Below are 19,455 nucleotides of genomic sequence, written 5' to 3'. Positions count from 1 at the left end.
GGGGCCCTTCCCTGCCCACCGCCTTCAGCAGTCTCCATCAGCTAATGGCCGCAGGAAGGGGACCATCTTCAGAAAGGCACACAACTATGGTTACAGTACTTAATTCCTTTTACTGTGTCAATAAAAAGGTAATTACATTTCCTTTGTTTTCAGAGTTATAATAGAATTGCATCAAAAGCTCACTCGCTGGAACCAAAGAGTGTTGGGCAGCTGTTGATCTCCAAGCAGGTACTGAGTCGCACCTTCCTCACTCTGCGCCTGTTGATGTCCGCCTGGTTCATCTATTATTCCTGAGAACAGGCAGGGGAAGAACGGTAGCAACATCTACCCCATGGAAACATAACTTTCATGGCAAAGTTCATGCCACTTTCACAATCAACTTGAAATGCTTCCAAGCACTCTAACGACTCGCGTATTACTTTTCTTTGAAGAGCAGACCTCCAAACACAGTTACCATTTCAAAGTTGACATAAGTGATATATTTCTTGTTGACTTAAGGTTGTACAGCGGCTCCCCCTCTGAGACAATGAACAGAGTGGGTTAAAAAGCTTCACAGAGGAGCTCCTCTTCTTCAGGGATTCAAACCTACATGACAGGTGCTGCAAGCTAAGTCCCCACCATGCTGCAACGCACCAGCCTGCCTGTGCCACGCCCTCCCTCCCAGCACAGGCAGCTGCTGGCCCACATCAGGTCCACCCTTCTTCCAACACCAAGGAGAACACATCTGAGGAACGTCTTTCTGCTGCCGACTTGCAGCATTCTCCAGTTCCAACCACTTTCATGGAAATGACAGAATTTCACTCTTTTCATAGCTGACTAGTATTCCGTGTGCATGCATAGCATGGCTTCTGTGGTCATCTGTTTGGGGGCTTTTAATTTAAAATGTTTAAGGTAATGGAAATGCTTACTATTCTGATCATTACACCTGTATGTGTGTGTGTATAAAATCATCCCACTTTCCCCCCAACATTTTAATTTTAAAATAAAATATAAAATAAGAAATGAAACAATCCATGACTATACTGAATGAGAAGGAATGAAAACATATCTGATATTTTTTTATACTCAAGAATTGTTTTAATTCCCTGCAAAATTCATCTTCCTCTCCATGGTGCAAATTTACGCCCAGTGAAGGAGAGCAGAGTGCCTGACTCTCCGTCGTCTTTGAGGCGCCGTTGTTATGTGTATTCTGGTCTGGATTTTCATGGCAGTCCGTTTTATCACCGTTTCTCCTCATCCACACCCCGAAGGATGTATCATGTGTTTCTCACATTTCTTACTTGTTTTTCACACATATGGGTTTATTGTGTTCACAGTAATAAGCTGTTTTAAAAAACTGAGAACATTTTACTAATTACTGAACGAGGGAAATAAATACAGTACCAAGAAAATGTCATTTAAAATATTACATCTGCTTTCTATTTTTAAACCTTCCTCACTTCCAATCCAACCCTCTAATCACAACTTGCACCGCAGATTGATTGTTGAGCCAGATTCAACAGAAGCTGCCTTTTATGTAACATCATCCACAGACCATCCCAGAGCAGGCCGCGGAGCAGGCTCTGAAGCACCCTCTCGCAGCAGATGCCCCGTGAGGACGCCAGGGCTGCTCTTGCCAGACTCCCCTCCAGTCCGTGGCACGGGTGGGTGCTCACCTCCTGGCTGCGTCGGCCACTCCGGGCTGAGCACACGATCGGCCCTGCAGCACACACAGCGTTGGTACTTACAACAACAACCGCCCAACGCACTCACTTCAATGTTGGAAGATAAGAGTGAAGTTTCAACACATAGAGAAACGGCATTTTGTGTTTCCTCATCCTTTAAAATCATTCATGCATAGCTTAGAAGAAGAATTATACATGACCCCACACGGAGAGAGCAGGGGTTGGTGGTTGTCATGCAAGTGGGGACATAAGCCAGGACTGGGGGCCTCACAGATCAGATCAGAAGCCTGGTGCAGAGAAAGAGTGGTAAACGTAGACTGCCTTGATGGGTTCTGGACATTGCTGGGTCAGGATCCCCCACAAGAATACGGTCACTGTGGGCATTGAATTGTTCCACTGTGGGTGACATTACCATTCTCCCTCTGGATAGGGCTGCCATCATCCAGTCCTGCATCACCACCACCCCCCGCTCGGCAATGCAACGCATGCTCTACCCCACGGTCCTCTGTGGGGGGACTTCTGACACTCATCCACCTGTCTGCTGCTTGTTTCTCTGTCTTCTTATGAAAGACCTGTGTCCAGCAATGCTCCACCTGTCCAGGACACAGTAGCAGCAAGCCAGACTTGCTCTGCCACCCTGAACAGCTGAAATCCCAAGAAGAATATACAAAACAGTTTTCAGACCACGAAGATCAGTGCAAGGCAGTGCTCCTCAGACCCCCAGACAGGAGGCAGAGTTCAGGGAGCCTCCGCAGTGACCCTAGCATTTGGCCTGAAGAGCATCCCCAGGCCGGGTCAGGGAGGGCCTGGACAAACCCCAGTTGTCTCAGCTCTTTCATCTCTGTGACCAAAAGACCTGACAAGAACTATTTTAGAGAAAGAAAAGCTTACTCGGGGCTCGATTTCAGAGGCCTCAGTCCACAGATGACCAGCTCCAATGCTCTGGGCCCAAGCTGAGGCAGAACGTCAGGAGGAGGAAAGTGCTCAGAAGGTGGCCATCCGGAAGTAGAGAGAGAGCTCTTCCCCCAGGAGCAAGATCTCAGTCCCAGTGTCGCACCCCCGTGACCCACCTCCTCCAGGTGCGTCCTACATGCCCCCAGTTACCACCCAGTTAACGAGTGGGTCAAGTGGGTTAATGCACTGGTTAGACAGCGCTCCCATAACCCAGTCCTCTCGCCTCGGAACTTCCTTGCACTGGCTCACACATGAGCTTTGCTGGGACGCCTCTCACCTAAAAAGAGCCCAGGAACAGGCAGAGTGGCTGAAAGTCACATAGTCATGGGCAACAGGGGCACACAAGTCCTCAGTCAGCCAAGCACAGCACCAGGGGCTTCGGCTGAGCACTGACCAGTGTGCCAGGAAGGAGATGCCCGGGGCAGCAGCCCCTGTCCTGGGCCATCGCAGGAGCCCAGGGAAATGGCAGACCTGTGTTCTGCTCGGGCAGATCCTTCCCTCCACATGCCGGGAGGAGCGAGGACTGGAGAAAACCTCCGGCCCTCCCTCGCCCAGGTGGGCCCCGAGCCACCCCTAAGGGCTCTGCAGTACTCATTCCTACCAGAGCCCTTTGCATACAAAGATTCACAGAACTTACTGAATTGAGTGGAATGTTCAAGGAAAGGGTCCTTTGCTTCTATTGTGTTTGACAAATATTCCCAGATGCTGATAGCGGTGATCACAGCTGCACACCTCAGACCTTCCTACTTTGCACTTGAGTTTGGAAGTGTAGATGAGTGAGCAGCTGCTTAGCTTTCCCAGCTGTTGGTCTCTTTTCAGAGCTGAGAAAACTAAGCTGCAGAATCAGTTTCCATCCAACATCCATCCACCTGAGCTGGTCTCCAGGCAGCATCTATCAAGATTTCCAACAAGTTTTGCCAAAGCAACCTGCACAGAATTTCATAGAAACTTCCAGCAAATAACTTTTCATCCTCTCAGATATGAGGAAATAATCATAAATTTTTATACTTACTGACATTCTCTTTTCGTCTATTATTCTCAGCTATTTTGGCCTGAAAAGATAATTTGGAAAACAGAAACTGGTGCTTGTGGTATCAGCCAGCTCCACCCAAGTCTGATGGGCTCACCTTTGCTGACTTCTAAATAAATTCACATATATTTTCGCTAAGACAGGACTAAGGATAGTCACAAGGACAAAATGCTGCATCAACGAACACACTTAGGGCAAGGTGGTCTAACCAGCAAGGACCCACCTTAAAAGCCAGGAGTAAGGCAGGACCAGAATCCCAGGGCTCCGTGCCACCACGAAGACAGGGCCCTGTCCATCAGCCCATTCTCCATTGCCACAAATACAGACCTCATGGAGCAATAAAAGGAAAAGACAGTGGAACTTAATCCACTTATTATTGAAAGCAAAGAGCACAATAATTGAATTAAAACAAGATAATTAAAACATTTGCTTCACTGGAGACTTGTAAACCAATTTCATTCAGCTCTGTTTTATATTTTTGATGAATGTCATCCATAGTTGCTTTGAATTTTAAGAATTTAGGAAAATATAAAATAAAAATTTTTAAATAAAATGACACAGAACATACTAACCTCCTATTTCCTTGAGCTTTCAATGTAATTGTGCTACTCTAGGTTGAAACTTCACAGTAATCAGAAAACCAGCTTCGTCCTCGCTGGGCCCTTCCCGGATCATGCCAGCAGCCCCTCACTCCTCAAGGTCCTACTGTTTTATGAGCACATCCAGCAAACGGACTTGGACCAGAGACCTGAGACCCAAGAGCTGGATCCCAGGCGAGAGGTGCAGGCAAGGAGTGCAGGCACGGAGGACCCCAGGCGCAGGTGCGGGAGGTGGCCCTGCAGAGGCACCCAGGCCAGGTTTCTGCTGCATGAGTATTGAGTTCCAAAGCTGAGCCCAGGGATCTGGGGGAGCAGAGAAGGCCCGAGGTACCCGGGGGCCCTGTGCTAGCTCCAAGGTCATCCAACATCTCCCACCTCCACATCACGGCTCCACATGCTCGTGATAGGAGAGAATGGAACACGAAACATTGGACATTATCAACTGAAGTCATCTCCCAGATCCCAGGGCTCTCCAGACTGCTGAGCCTCCCAGGGAAAGACCTCAAATGGAGCACACTGTGGCAGGTCACGAAGTGTCCCAGTCCTTCCAGATGATCCTGGAGACTTCCAGTCGGGAAGGACCAGGTGACAGGAGGCATCAGTTTCCCCAAGGGAGTGTTGAAAACTAGAGGAACACAGTGGTCCTTCCAGATCCCCGGGGACCTCCTTTGACATTTCTAAGACCTATAAGACACCAGAGAAGACATTGCAAAGAACAGGAGGTTCTTACCAGAGCAAGGCAAGGGGAATTTCCAGCAAGAGACTAGGAAAGCTAAGAGGGAGGTGGCAGTCTCAGGCAGGGCTGCTCCACAGACAAGCCTGGTTCAAGGCTGAAGGCTTCTGAGGGAATTTTATTGACTTATTGATTGATTGATTGATTATTGATTGATTTATTGATTGATTGCCAGGGATTGAACCCAGGGGTGCTTAACAACTGAACCACACCCCCAGTCCTTTTTTATATTTTATTTAGAGATAGGGTCTCATTAAGTTGCTTAGACTTGGACTTGCTAAGTCTCTGAGGCTGGTTTTGACCTTGAAAATTCTCCTGCCTCAGCTTCCCAAGCCACCGGGATAACAGATGAGCTCCATCATGCCCAGCTGGGAGGATTTTTAAAAGCCTTAAAGTCACTTCTGTATAATCATCCATTTAACCATTTTGAGAAGATTTCAGGTCCTACCCAAAATGTTAAGGCCAAATCCTTGACAACAGGAAGTTCAGGTAGCAGAAAGACAATTGTTAATTGCAAGAAGAAAGGAATTGGTACAGATAAGCATCTGTGCCTCAAAGGTCAACAGTGAACTGGTATAGCCACGTCCTAGTGTCTACATTGATTTTGGTTTAACAGAAATGTCATTGAACATACTTGGAAGAGGAACAGGAAGAATATTTTCCTTTGTGCCCATGGGGGTGGTCAGCAGAGCTGGGTGTCCCTCCTGAGTGTGATGCGCATTGGTAATGCCGGAAGTAAGTCTAAGAACGTGATTTAACTCCAAGACGGTGAATAACAGTGGGGCCCCTGCTCAAATTCCCGAGCAGCAGAGGCTGCCATACCTTCTGTAACCATGGGAGCATGTTGGGGGGTGTGGCCCGCCCACGTGACCTCCATCGGGTATCAGATCTGGCCAGGTAGCCTGAGGGCCAAGCAAGAAACAGGAAGGTGGCGCTGTGTTCCCAAGGAGCTCTACCATAGAGACATGTGGCACTCTGGGCGGTCTGTGTTGGCCCAGGGACAGCACCAACTACCTCCCCAAAGCCAGGAGAGGCCTGGTGCGGAGACCTGGTGGGTTCAGGAGACGCTGAGCACCATGTCCCTGTATTCCCTGGAGAAACAATTAAATCTAAGTTTTAAACACAGATATGTCGGGCTTATTTCTTTTTTTTTCCTGAACTGGAGAAGCCTGTTCTGGATTAAGGAGCACACCTCCTCCCAGGGAATGAGACAGGACCCCGCGGCAGGCAGAGCTCCTCAGAAGGCCAGGAGGATGAAGAAAAGCAAGGCCACGGCCCTCGGAGAGGATGGAAAATTGTTTCAGAATTTACTGAACATTCAGGCCATCCGAGCCCACCTTGCTTTTACATGTTATTCTGTGTTAACATGCACTGTGTTAATAAATCAATGTATGCTATGTGTTACTCTGGTGGATATTTATATGTCTGGTAGATGTTATCTAAACAACTATCTGAGCAGAGGACAGACAGCCACCAGAAAGAAGTGAAGTCTTGTGCCTTTCTCCCCTGTTGTAGCTGGGCATTCTAAATTTGAGACCCCCTCTGCAAAAACAAAGTGTATAAAGCCACACACCCCCGGAGTAGGCTTGCTCAACCCGGCTGTCCTGCCTACCTCTGGTTTCAGGCAGGAGTGTTTAAATCCTGCCTTTCGATTTGCTCACGTCACAAAACAGGCTCACACCAGCCCCAGCCTGGAGGAACAAGGCAGGTATGCAAGCCCCTGTGTCCACCTAGGACCAGGTTCCCTGAGCACACGGGCAGGCAGACGCAGCCCCAGCTGTGGACAGCCTCCGCCTGCCAGCCCTCCTGGGTCCGGTGTCTATGGTGGGTACTGCCTGTTCAGCCCCGGAGCGCTGCCCTCCATGAGCACCTGCTGCATCCCTACACCTGTGGGTCTCCATCTGCATCTCAGCTTTGGCACCAAACCTGGCGTTTGGGACTCAGCACTGTGTTTGGACACCTGTCCTGGATTAGCAGAGCCAAGGCTCACACGTCAGACAACACTTCCAGAGCTGAGAGTCCCAGGTCCCCACTGCTGCCCCAGGGCTTGCCAGCTCCACCCTAGGCACAACTGGGCCCACAGCCCTGGGCTGCGGTGTGTGCACAGATCCACTGTACTGGACAGAGCCGGAAAAGGGTGTGCAGGTGGAGATTATGCTCATGAGGACGCCCACCTGCACCCTGCAGCTGCAGACCATAGCTCTAGGCCGTCTGCATGGAGAGCCACAAGGAGGGGCAGTTCTGAAAGGACGTTCTGATTCACATTCAGGGTCCTGCAGGGCAGATGGGTGTCCTGTGGTTGCTGTGGGGCTCGACCTGCCTCAGTTCTCGCTGTGAGGTCCAGTCCTCCCTGGCCTTTCTGTTACAGTTACCTGCAGGCTAAGGACTGACCTCTTCTGCAGACCCTCTGGTCCTCAGGGTCCTGCAGAGTGAGAGATAGGGTCCAAGGTCAAGAGAAAATCGTTGATGGCAGAACAACTAGAGGATGGACGGGAAGTCTCAGTAACTCCCCCGGGACCTCGGCAGGAGGGTGGTGGAACTCCAGCTGCTGGGCCTGGACTCTGGAGCTGAGAGGCAGGGAGGGAGGACAGCTGCCTAACAAGCCCCAGTGCCTGTCCTCAGAGCCTGATCTTCAGATCACTGACCTTAATAAGGCCTTCACCTTGGGCTCCTTGGTGGCTGGCCAGTCCACTCAAACGGGGCAGGCAGTTTTGATGGCCATGCCCCAGATCTTGCGCTTTTACCGGGGCTCGTGGAGGGAGGGCGCTGGCCTCATCTGAAAGGTCGTTCAGAAGAGCACCCTCCCCACCACCCGATCTCCTGAATCAGAGCCACGTTCTCGCTCTTGGGGTTGGTGAGGGCGTTAGTGGTGGGAAACATCACTGTGAAGACCGTGGTGAGGCCATGCTCAGTTGAAGGGCCCTGTCTGATCTGCTTTTCCTTATCTGTGTGTGTCTTGCTTTCTGTGGCCCCTTCTGCACCGGCTTTGGAAAGAATGCCTTGTGCACCAGGAGCGTTCTGAAGTGAGTCCACGCAGGGTCTGTGTCTCTTCCTGCCCTCCGCTATTCCTGCAGGGCCATAGGGAGGCCCAACCTCAGCTGCAGGAGGGCAGAGCACGCTCCCCTGGCCCCGGGTGCTCTGAGATGCAGACAGGGCTGGCTCTCCCCATCTACCCTCTCTGGTTCCCCGTGGCTGCTGCAGCACAGATGGACTGCAGACTGCCTGGTGTAAGATGGCATCTGCTCCTCACAGTGTGAAGCCACCTGAGTCAGTCCACGCTTCCCCTGAGGACTCAGGAAGGGTCCCTCCCGCCCCTTCCAGCACCTGGTGGCCCTGGGTGTTCCTTGGCTTGACGGCACATCAAGCCTCAGCCTCCCTTTCATACGGCTGTCTCCTCCTCAGTGTCCATGTGAGCCTTCTGCTCCTCAGGAGCTCTAACCTGTCGTTAGAGCAGGGCCCACCCCGTCCACTGTGACCTCCTTGACTCACCTTGCCATGCCTTCAGAGACCTCATTTCTATACAAGGCTCTGGTGGACATGGATTCTGGGGACAACCACAGCCCATGACACTCTGCTGCATGAAGCCACAGTCACAGCCCTGTCCACTGTGTGGAGAGGTCTGGGCAATGGGATGGAGCACTTTCAAACCTGATATAGAGAAAAAGTGCTCCGCAAATGTTAGCAACAGTTATTTTTGTTCGTATGTTTATGAGTCCTTACCACTAGGTCTAGCCTACGGTCCACAGACATGGTAACTTACTTATGACACATTGATTGGCATTGATAGACGTATAACTTACATGAAAAAAAAAACCAAGCACTTGCTTCAATGACTAGTTGCCTTCGGTGGCCCCATTGCAGGTAGAGATTGTGTATTGAGATCATTGTTGCCATTGTATAAAAAGTATAAATCCAGGAAAAACAATGTCCAGGGACCATCTGTTTTATCTGTGTTCCTAGACTTGATAGTGACGGACTTGGGCCTTTGCCCTTCTGCCTTGGCCTCAGGAACCTTCTGCAGTTTCTCTGAGGATTCAGACATTGAGAGTAAGGCAAGCATATTTTACAAAGCAGACAATATGAACTAATAATCAAACTCAATTCCAGTTTTTGGCCAGAACTCAGTTTCTGTCTGATGAAAACTTCTCACTCTGGAAGAATTCCAGTGCAGGTAGTTTGATGTTGCTGCTGTTCAGCTTTCGTAGGGTCAGCAGTTCAGTGTCCCCATCTCGGGAGGCACCACGGAGAGCCCTGAGCAGCATCTGGGGAGGGAGGCCAGGTACTGCTGGGCTGGTTCCGATGGCCGAGGAGCCCTGAGTGCGGGCACGAGACCGTGTTTTCTGACAGAGTTGCACCCGGTGAATGGAGTCAGCCAAGTGGGAGTAAAAAATCCATTTTCTGGCAGGGGAGGAGCAGAGTCATCAGGCACCAATGACGACAGATCCGCAGCTGGGCAAGAACCTGACAGGGTGGAACACAAGGGCCTCCGAGGCTGATCTTTCCATTTCAGCTGTCCAGAAACATAACTTCTCGGCAATTACTGCCCGCCGGCACTCGAGGCTGGAGCCCAAGTCCCTGCTCACCACGGGACTCACACAGGAAGCCCAGTGAACCTGGACTCCTCACCCAGCCACAGGCACCCTCCTGGCCCTCTGCAGGACAGAGGGCCGAGGCGGAGGGGACTCTGGGCACCCTGAAGGCACAGGATGCTCAGACCCTGATCCTGGTGTATCCTGTCCTCCTGAGGAACAGAACCCCCTGCTGGGCCCCGCAGCTGAGCACTGTCATCTCAGACAGCAGCCATCAAAGTGCCCAGCCTGCAACTCAAGTACCAGGGCCGGGGACGCTCCGACGCGCCGTCTTGCTGCGTGCTGTTCCCATGGTAAGTGCACTCTGTGGACCCGAGTGACGAGGGTCCCATTTCCAACCCAGCATGGAGTAGGTGATCTCCTCAACTGTAAAATGAAGCCGTAAGAGCACAGCATGAAAATGTATTAGCAACAGTTAGACAAGGGGGCCTCAGCAAGGCGTACGCACTTTCAATTGGTAAAATAATGTCTGCACAAATTGTTTTTGGTACATTAAGTACCTTTCACAGCCAAAATTAAAAAAAAAAAAAAAAAAAAAAACAAGAAAGGAGAAGAAGGAGAAGAAGGAAAACAGAACCCACAGAGACACGGATGGGTACACACAGCCGCACCGCCAGTTTCTTCTCGGGAAAGTAATTTCATGCAGAAATTTTTTATTGAAATTGTTTCTCTAGCTGACAGATCTGGTGTACAATGATAAATGACAATGTGCCGGGCAGCTTGTCAGCTTGTGCTGGGGGAAATCTCACCAAAACTCCTCCATAATAATAGTAAGTGTGTGTTTCTCTCCGCAGAAGGCATTTTAAGCTCGTAAGCACCGTGGCCAAGCAGAGTGGTATTAAATAGCAGGGAGATGAAGCTGAGCAAGGATTTATAAATGTGTAGGAGGCTAACAGCTCTTTACGGTGACATGCTGACAGGGAAACGAGGTTATGAAACACGATCCGGCTGCACAGCGCGACCCACGGGTTCCCAAGTCGGAGCAGTCTGGCCTTCCCTGCTACTTAGGGGTGCCGTGGAAGGCCGTGGCGTGGCACCCAGGTCAGCACGCACAGTGTCCCGAGGATGCCCCACAGAACCTGGGGCAGCAGGCTTTCCAACCTGGCCCACTTCAGGGAAGGCAAGCCCCGTGGACTGCTGTGAGCTGGGGGAATCCAAGCTGCAGCTGTGGGCAGGAGGCGCCCACGAGCAGGGCTGCTGCCCAGCCCCTGAGGGCCTTGCTCCCCTGGCTCTCGCTGCAGAGCCTCCTGCCGGGTGACCCCAGGAACGGTCACCAGGTGTGCCTCTGTGGTCCCTCTCACCCAGGCCAGCAGTCTTCCTACTAAAGGCTCACTCTCGTGGACCTGACTTTCCATCCATGGTCACATCAGATCAAAGTGTGACTTTGCCACAAATTCAAGGCAAAACAAGATCCCCACACCTGTTCCTGAGGTGAGGAGGAACGAGGAGCCGCGGAGGACGGGGTCTCTGCAGCCCGCCCGCGGGGCACCCCGGGGAAGTCAATGCAGGTCTGCTGCAGAGCCTGCTGCAGGTCCAGAACCTTGGACTCTGGGGTCGGCTCTGATCCGATAGGAGAGGGAGGCCCAGCGGTCTCAGTTTCCTCACCAGTGAAAAGAGGCTGGTCCACCCTGGCTGAGGCCAGTGCCCGCCTGAGGCCTGGGGACAGAATCGGTGTCTTTCACGGGCAGTTTGTGGTCAGAGGTGCCTCTTTCCTCCACTCCACCCCTCATCTCAGGCATCAAAAGGAAGCGACTCTGAAGCTGCTGGTGGGCGCCCAGCTGCTGAGGGCAGGACCTGAGGGTCTCTTCTGTCCGGAGACCAGTGCTCAGCAGTGAGCACACACCGGTGCTTCCCTCCAGGCCATCCTGCCCTCAGCACACACCTCCCAGGGTGAGCGAGGATGTGGCTTCTCCCAGGACGCCCTTGCAGAGTGACACTGGCCACCTGGCTAGACAAGGTCATGCGTGGCACCTCTCCCTGGACATGGCAGCAGGACAACAGTCAGACCCAGGGCACATCTCAAGAGAGCCTGGCCACAGCACAGTGCCCTTCAGCGGAGAGAAGGAGGTCCAGGAGGCTTAGAAGTGGGTAAGGCATCACCAGCAAGGCTCAGGCAGCACAGGACTCTGGAGCCCTGTGCCCAGAGCATGGGACAGCCCCTCATCCAGTCAGTGTGAGTACCTGACCCACCTGGCCTGCTCACACAGATGGACCCATACCTGTTCAAAGATGGGTTTTCTCAAGAGTGTGGTTTCGAGGGTCAAATCCGTGCAAACATGGCAGACCCACATACTGGCCCATAATTCAGCAATTAACTTATGTCCAGAATTAACTAAGTAAAATGCTGAGTCTGGCCCCTAACATGTTCTTATAAATTCTGTGTTGGACATCTACCAAAATCTCAATATGAAATATTTGAATCTGTAAAATGCCCTTATTAGTGAGCAACATCAGTGAAATTATTGCAGAAGCACTTGAGTGAAACATGGAGAGCGAAGGGGCAGCGTCGGAGCAGGTCCCAGCGGCCACCTCCTCCGGCGTCAGCCTCCCTGTGCTGAGGCTGTGGATCCGCCTTCTGTTCCCGAGACGTTATTTTTAGCGGTGAGCCCTGCGGAGCCCACTGCTGCCTGGTCTTTGCTGCAGAGGAGTCTGAGATCTTCCTCGAGGCAGAGCCTTCTCTGAAGCGCTGACACTTTCCTGCTATTAGTTTTAACTGTAATCACTAATTTTCTGATCTAACCTTGAAAGGAATTGGGAAACAACGGAAGGAAGGGAGGCTGCTGTGAGCCGGAGCCCAGTCCCTCTGGAGCAGAGAGGTTATTTTCCGAGCTCCGTGGCGAGGGCCCTGTCCGTCTCCAGGGAGGGCCTTCTTGCTGCGGCTGCTTGCTGAGGGCAGGGGCCGTGCCCAGGACGGACGGACGGCTCCACGGGGCTTCCCTTGGCCTCTGCACGCTGCCTAGAAGCACACTTGCAGGAAGGCAGCTGTGATGCGGAAGGTGGGCGTTTCTGGGCCTTTCTGTTTGCTCTTGGGCTGTAGCACTCATACCCGGCACCCGCGAACCTGGGTGAGCCGTGGAAGTTCCCAGAGCAATGCCGAGAGAACACGGGCACCCTGTCGGCTGGCCAGAATCCGCAGACTGACAAGGAGCATCTTTAACCCAAATAAAACTCAAACCCAACCACGCCCACGTCCACAACTGGTTTTATGTGAGTGGACGTGGTTCGTTCCCAGAACCCCTATTGGCCACCCCTGGAGCACCTCAGCTCTCTTTGCCTGTGAGGCGTCTTCTTTTCCGGTTGCCTTTGTGGTTGCTGGGGACACTTTCACTTGACACACACTGGACAGTGTGGGATATAAACTGATGCTTACAGAAGCGAGGAAGAGAGAAAGGCAGACTCCATCCCAGCCACGTTGTTCCAGACGGGAGCGGCTGCTGGCCCGGGAGCTGCAGCGTGGGGCCAGGCCTCCTCTGGGCTCCGTGACTCCATGCACGCACTTCTGAGACCAGCGTGGGCACAGCCCGACAGGAGGGCAGCTGGCCACCTGGGAGGGTGGTCATCGGGTGTGCCCTGGGCGGCTGCAGCAGTGTGTGTGAGAGTCCAGAGAAACTCAGAGCTACATCAAAGAGAAGAAGAACGTGCAATGAGTGGTCAGCTCACCATGAGCCGGGGTCAGGGCCTCGCAAGGCGAGCAAGGTCTGGAGACTCGGAGCTAGGTCCTCCGAGCCACACCCATGACTCCAAGTCGCCAGCCACACAGATTGCTACCAGAACCCGGGACTGCAACACCAGGTTTTGTTGAAATAGAATCATCTATTTTTAAATGGTCTGAGTTTTAAATAAGTGCAATCATTTCAATTTTATTTTTATTTTCAAGAGCAATATTTAAAAACCCATAAAAAGTGTCCTCCTCTATTCAAGCCTACAAAGGCACTCCCCATTCATGGAGTGGTGCTTCTCTCCAATCCTACGCGCTCTGTGGGCGTGTCTTAGGTTACAATAAGCCGAAAGCCCGCTCTGGCTCTGGGCACTGGCGTCTCTGCACCACAGCTACCTGGAAGTCTCAGCGACATCTACGTGAGTCCAACATCTGGCCTTGATTCAGATGAACCAGCAGGTCCATCAGCTGCCCAGGTGTCCAGAGTCCTCTTGACAGTCCGCGTGCGGCAGAGACGCGCTGCAACGGCGTGTTTTTCCCTTCCTCCCAGAGCCCTAACAGGAGCCCACCCCTGGTCTGCGATTCCAGGACAATACTCAGCGTCCAGGACCCAGGGGAGCAGGAGCCACCTTGAGGAGCACCGGGCAGCGGACACTCCTGCTGATGACAGAGGTGACCCTGAGAGCCCGCCTGAGATGCCAGTGACTCGGGAGCCGAGGCAGGAGGGGCACGAGGGCCGGGCCAGCCACAGCAACGTAGCAAGGCCCTGCCTCAAAACAAAGATAAAAAGGGCGGGGGTCCAACTCAGTGGGGGGCACCTGGGTTCAATCCCCAGTACAGAAAAGAAAAAAGGAAGAAGTCAGGTGGCCATCCTCATGGGCAGAGGGGAGTCCACCTACTTCAGAGGAACAGCTTGGGCTGAAGTAGGACAAGCCATGGGTCCAAGTGCCCATGTCTCTGCTCAGTGGTGGGCGTCAGAACGTGGAGCCCCAGAGCAGCTGCAGCGTCAGCGTTGGGGACATTAAGACTCACTTGTGCCGTCCAGTGTTTCCATGAAGCCACAACCCACAGCATGACAGCCTTGGGGTCGGCTGGGAGGGCTCCTCTCTGCTCTGACCCCCAGGTCAGCCCGGGACACCTGGGAGTTGAAATACGCAGCAGAAGTGAACCCCGGAGTCTGAGGCCCGGGTGGTGTTGTGTTCCCAGCCAGACCAGCTTTCCAGGAGAAGGGCGAGCCCAGGAGCACCGGCGGCTCACCATGGTCACTATGGTCCCGCTTCCTGTGTGTAAATCTTTGCTCCGTGTCTGGAGGGCACAGAACAGACAGGCTGTGGCCACATCTTTGGAATCAGCTCTGTTTTGTGATCGAGTTATTTGACCTGTACCTCAAGAGAATGTCCCACGGTGAAGCTGGACAAGGCCAGGCCAGTGTGTGGCAGTCACAAAACACACTCAGCAACGCTGGCCACTGAGGCCGCTGAGCTGCGTGTCCAACAGGTGTGTGTCAAGCCTGGGCTGACGTGTGCGGCCCCGGCCTCCCTGTGTCTGCTGGACGTGTTTCCCCCCGATGGTACTGGTGTGTGCCATCGCACTGCACATTTTGCCCCTAGGAATAAGACATTGGCGAGTGAGTGGGAAATCTAGTCCTCTCGACCTTCACACTCTCCTTTAACTGTGCCACACACCAGGCTTTGCCTTACTCACTGACATCTCCACCTCTGGCCTGGTCATCCAGCCCTGCATCCCTGTCTCACGGTGTCCCTTCCCATGCTGCATGCTCTGCTCAGAGCCACATCCACTGCAGAGGGGACGCTTTAAGGTCTAGGGGAATGGCTTGGACCCAGGTCGCCCTGGGGGGTATTGAATTACATGAACAATGTTTAGACAGATGTGTAACAGGTAACAGGCAGTGCTGCACTCTCGGCAGACGGATCCCGGTTCATCATAAACACGTACGTCCATTAATAAAGGGGCACTTTCCTTTAAAGAAAGGAAAACCAGCCACCGTGCACACACGGCCCTCTGCAGAACTTGGGGGCAGATAGTGGAAGGGAGTAGGGACTTCCTGTGCCGGCTGCCAGAGAGCAGGGAGGTCTGCCCTCCTTCACTGGGAGCAGACTCAGTGCTTGGCCTCAGGCCGCGTAGCTGGCCTGCCCGCCAGGTCACACCATCTGAGGCTGGCAGCAGGCAGGGCTGAAGGCTGGCAGCGGGGTGTGCCCTGGGAAAGCAGGCTGTGGCCTCATCCTCACTGCGACCCTGAAACAGCCTCTTATTCCAGGGAAGACGTGGCCCTTCCAGTGGAAAGAGCCACCGCTGGGGCATTGCCGAGACACCGACTCCCCGCTGCTCTGTGGACCTGCTTTACCATCTAGGACACGGGTGACCCTCCCCGCACTCCTGCAGGGCTGTGGGTTCATTGGCTGATGCCCTGGATCTCACTGCTGGTGCCAAAGCTGAGTCACTGAAGGCCAGGTCCCGGCCAGGGCTGGGCCCACACTCTGAGTTTCCCAGCTCCTGTGTACTGAAGCACCTTTGATGCTGCTTTATCAGAATGGAGAGGGGTTCTTGTTTTTAATCCCCTTGGTAATGAGCTCCTGCTCTTACACAGGCTGAGTGTGCAGGCCTCGGGACAGGGCGGAGAGGTGAAGGGATTCTCATGGAGGCACGAACTCTCTGCCAAAGGCACAGCTGGCCCCCCGGTGCTCCCCAGCCAGAGCATTGATTTCTGTTAAGCCTCCCTTCTCGTTTGCCCCACTTAGGGCTCGGAATGCCTCGCCGGTGTCTTCCTCGTGTTCCTTGAGATCTAGACTTCTTTAATGGACTCTACTCATGCCAATCAATGAACAGAAGGTCCCTTCCCGGGAGCGCACAAAACCCCAACAGTGGGGCAAAGCTGCGGACAGCCACCAGAGAGCATGTTTGGAAATCCATGTAACTGAGAAGGGGAACCAGATAATTCACAAATTGCTACTGCCACCCTTGCTTTTCTTTTCTATAAATGCAAAATATAAACTAAAATTAATTTTAAAATATTTTAGATGCCGTTTTGAGTTGGTTATATTTGTGAAAGAGTATTTCAAATACTAGAGGCTTTAGAAAGCCAATTTGTGTGTTACTGGCACCACGCAAATCTATATATCTCTCTTGTGGATCTATATCACAGCCGATAGCGGATGACATTTCATCTGCATGCTATAATGAGAAGATCAGCCTGGCGAGCGCCAGGCCCTCCATCCCGGGAGCACTGTGAAAGGAAGAAAGGGAGAGCAGAGTGTAAATCTCTGGAGCCAGAATGGCATTTTCCTTGTGCATTCCTTTATGTCTCACTTCCTATTTTTTAAAATAATGGTTAGTGATTGCAATCCTAAAGGAGGTAGCATTCGGGGTGAGTACAAACAATGACAAAATTAAATTATTGCCTGGCTAACAACTACTGCATTTCTCATTCAGCTTTACCATTTTCTGTTCTTATGAAATGGTAGATGGAATATAATTTAATGTCTTCCCATTAAAAAAATAAATAAAACAGTACCGCACCTCTCAAAACATCATGCAATTACCAACGTCGTTGCAGGAAGGGGAGTCCCCAGCACAGGTTGGACCCCCATCTGCAGAGGAGCCTACGACAGTTTCCTGTGTCCAAATGGAACAGCAGGGTGGGTGGAGGGCGAGGTCAGCAGATGCAGCGCTATCTGCCGGGCAGGCTCCAAAATAGTAACTCCTTTCTGAGGATGTTTTTGAGAGTCTGCAGCCTTGCTCCCGCCCCAATCCCTCTGCTCCCTCTCCCTGTGCTGTGCCGCTGCTCACGGCTTTCAAGTGCCTCTCCATCTGGAGGGAAGCGCTCTGCTCCCTGCCATCCTCCTGCCCCAGCACCCACGCCGCAGAGGCAGCCCTTCCCCGGGGACCCAGCCCACCGCTGCCGCATCGTGTCTGGGCTCTGGGTTCGGGTCAGCCAGAGCCCACGGGCAGGGTCTCCTGCTTGGCACCGGGATGCTGAAATAGCAGCATTTGACACATTTAAAACTTGCTGTTTGTGCAATCACTAAAAACTGCACCATTAGCTGGAATTTCAGATTGCATGAGTGCAGATCATTAAGTGTTATTACAGTATTAATTATTAGAAATGTCCTGTACTGCCCAAATTAAATTGGGATAGTCAACGACCTGCGAGTTCCCAATACCACGGATAATTTACCCGGAGATCTGCCGCGCTGGGTAAGGTGTCTCCACATGCCGCTCTCGCTGTTGCACATTAAGTACCAATGGAGGATCTCGGGAGGGAATAAATCAATCAGATGGCAATATTTTCCTATAGCGACCTTCAGAAAAAGCAAAACCAGGCAGGGATGACATGCAAGCGAGGACTTGCTCGAACACTGAAATCGGCTAATGATAACCAGCGTCTCAGCAGCCACAGGCCGCCTGGCTGTGGCAGCGATTCCCTGCCATCCATGGGTCTGATAATCTGTGTTCAGTTTCCAAAAGGAGAGTGCAATGAGCTTAGCTCTGCAAGGCCGATCGGTCAAAGCTGGAGGAATGTTTCCAAAAACACCTTGGACTAACTTCTGCTCTGTCACCCCAACTGTTGCCAAAGCCACTAGGATCCCACCACACTCTTCTTTATCCTAAGTGGTCCCACCGTTGAAATGGTCAGCATCGTTCCCCACAGTGAAAGACAGCAACAGTGTAAGCCCAGCAGGGGACACAGGATTCTTGGCCAGCCAGCATCTGGGCAGCCAGGAGGGAGTATTTCCACAGAAATCACGTGGCCACTTGGGTACATCCGTGGGTGCCCCCATTTCAACCAGAGCTGGACTTTGGCCATTTGTGTATTTTCTTGGTTGAAAGTGTAAGTCAAAAAAAAAAAAAAACGGCATTTTAAACAATAAGGGAGATGTTTCTCAAGAGATTTCTTTATCAATGTGTACAAATAATTAGATAATGCAATACAATCATGGATCCATGGTTTAGATGTGTGCTAAGGGCAAGCAACAACATTTTGTGCCATTAATTTCCACACTGGGGGAAACACTGACACCCCTTCGCGCACAGATGTCCTGACATGGGCGAGAGTCAGGGGCCAGCGTCCAGGCCGGCTTCGGCAGGCACTTGCCCTGTGCTCCAGGTCTTCCTCGCCCAGGAGACGTGCCCAGCTTGAAGTGAGCGAGCACAGGCACCCAGAGTCTCTCACTGTCTGAGGCGCGAGTCTGGCCCTTCCTCTCACGCCCCTACTTCCGCCAACGTGAGACCCAGATCCAAGGTGGGTCCACGCAGCAGCGCAGGACACAGTGCCCCTCCCCTGCTTCCTCTTTGTCCCAGCCACAGCCAGCCTCGTCCTGACCCACAAGGTCAGGCTTTCAAGCCTAATGTGGCTGAGAACACTGATGATGGTGCTAGTCCCTCTTCCTCACTGTGACCAAAGTACCCAACAAGAAGGACTTAGAGGAGGAAACGTCCCCTCTGGCTCACGAATGCAGAGATGCAGCACCTGCCTGCAGGCCGCACTGCTCTGGGTCTGTGGAGAGGCAGGACATCGTGGTGAAGGGCTGCGGTGGGGACCCCCTGCTCCATTAGGGGAGCCAGGACGCAGAGCAGGGAGGGTCCCCCAGTCCCTCTGCCTGTCCACGGTCACCCCAGACGGTCCATTCAAACAGCTTAGGCTGCAGCTCTCCCAGTCCAGCCACACACCTCTGAACTGCTGCATCAACAGGAGCTTTGGGAAACACCTCATATCCAAACCATTAGATTTATTAAGTCCAAATGGCTCCAAAACTTGGGCCACAGAGATATCCAAAAACTGGACCGAGATAGAGCTATTAAATAGCAGTTAGTCTCCAAAAAAGCAGTGTTTATAAAGACTATGTGATAATATAAAAGTAATTATGCAACATTAATTGAAAAAGTAAAATCTAATTCTATGTGTAAGCATGGTGTTAAGATTACAACTATGTAAGAAATTGCATAATAAGAAGGAAACACCAAAATCATAACTATTAGCAAATGCGTGTGCACATATGTATGAATATACACATATATATTTGAGTCATGTCCCAAGACTCAAGAGCTAGACAAGAGTGTTCACATCTGATTTGAAATTTAGCAAGATTCAGGTCAAACCCCTACCACTCTGAAGAGGGTACAAAGTCCTTACAAATAAGTAAGGTGCCAGGCCCTGTGGTTCACACCTGTGATCCCAGGGACCAGCAGGCTGAGGGCAGAGAATCACAA

This window comes from Ictidomys tridecemlineatus, chromosome 13, assembly GCF_052094955.1.
Source record: "Ictidomys tridecemlineatus isolate mIctTri1 chromosome 13, mIctTri1.hap1, whole genome shotgun sequence".
In the NCBI taxonomy this organism is placed as follows: domain Eukaryota; kingdom Metazoa; phylum Chordata; class Mammalia; order Rodentia; family Sciuridae; genus Ictidomys; species Ictidomys tridecemlineatus.
The sequence above is the reverse complement of the archived record's forward strand: the minus strand, read 5'-3'. Positions refer to the sequence as shown.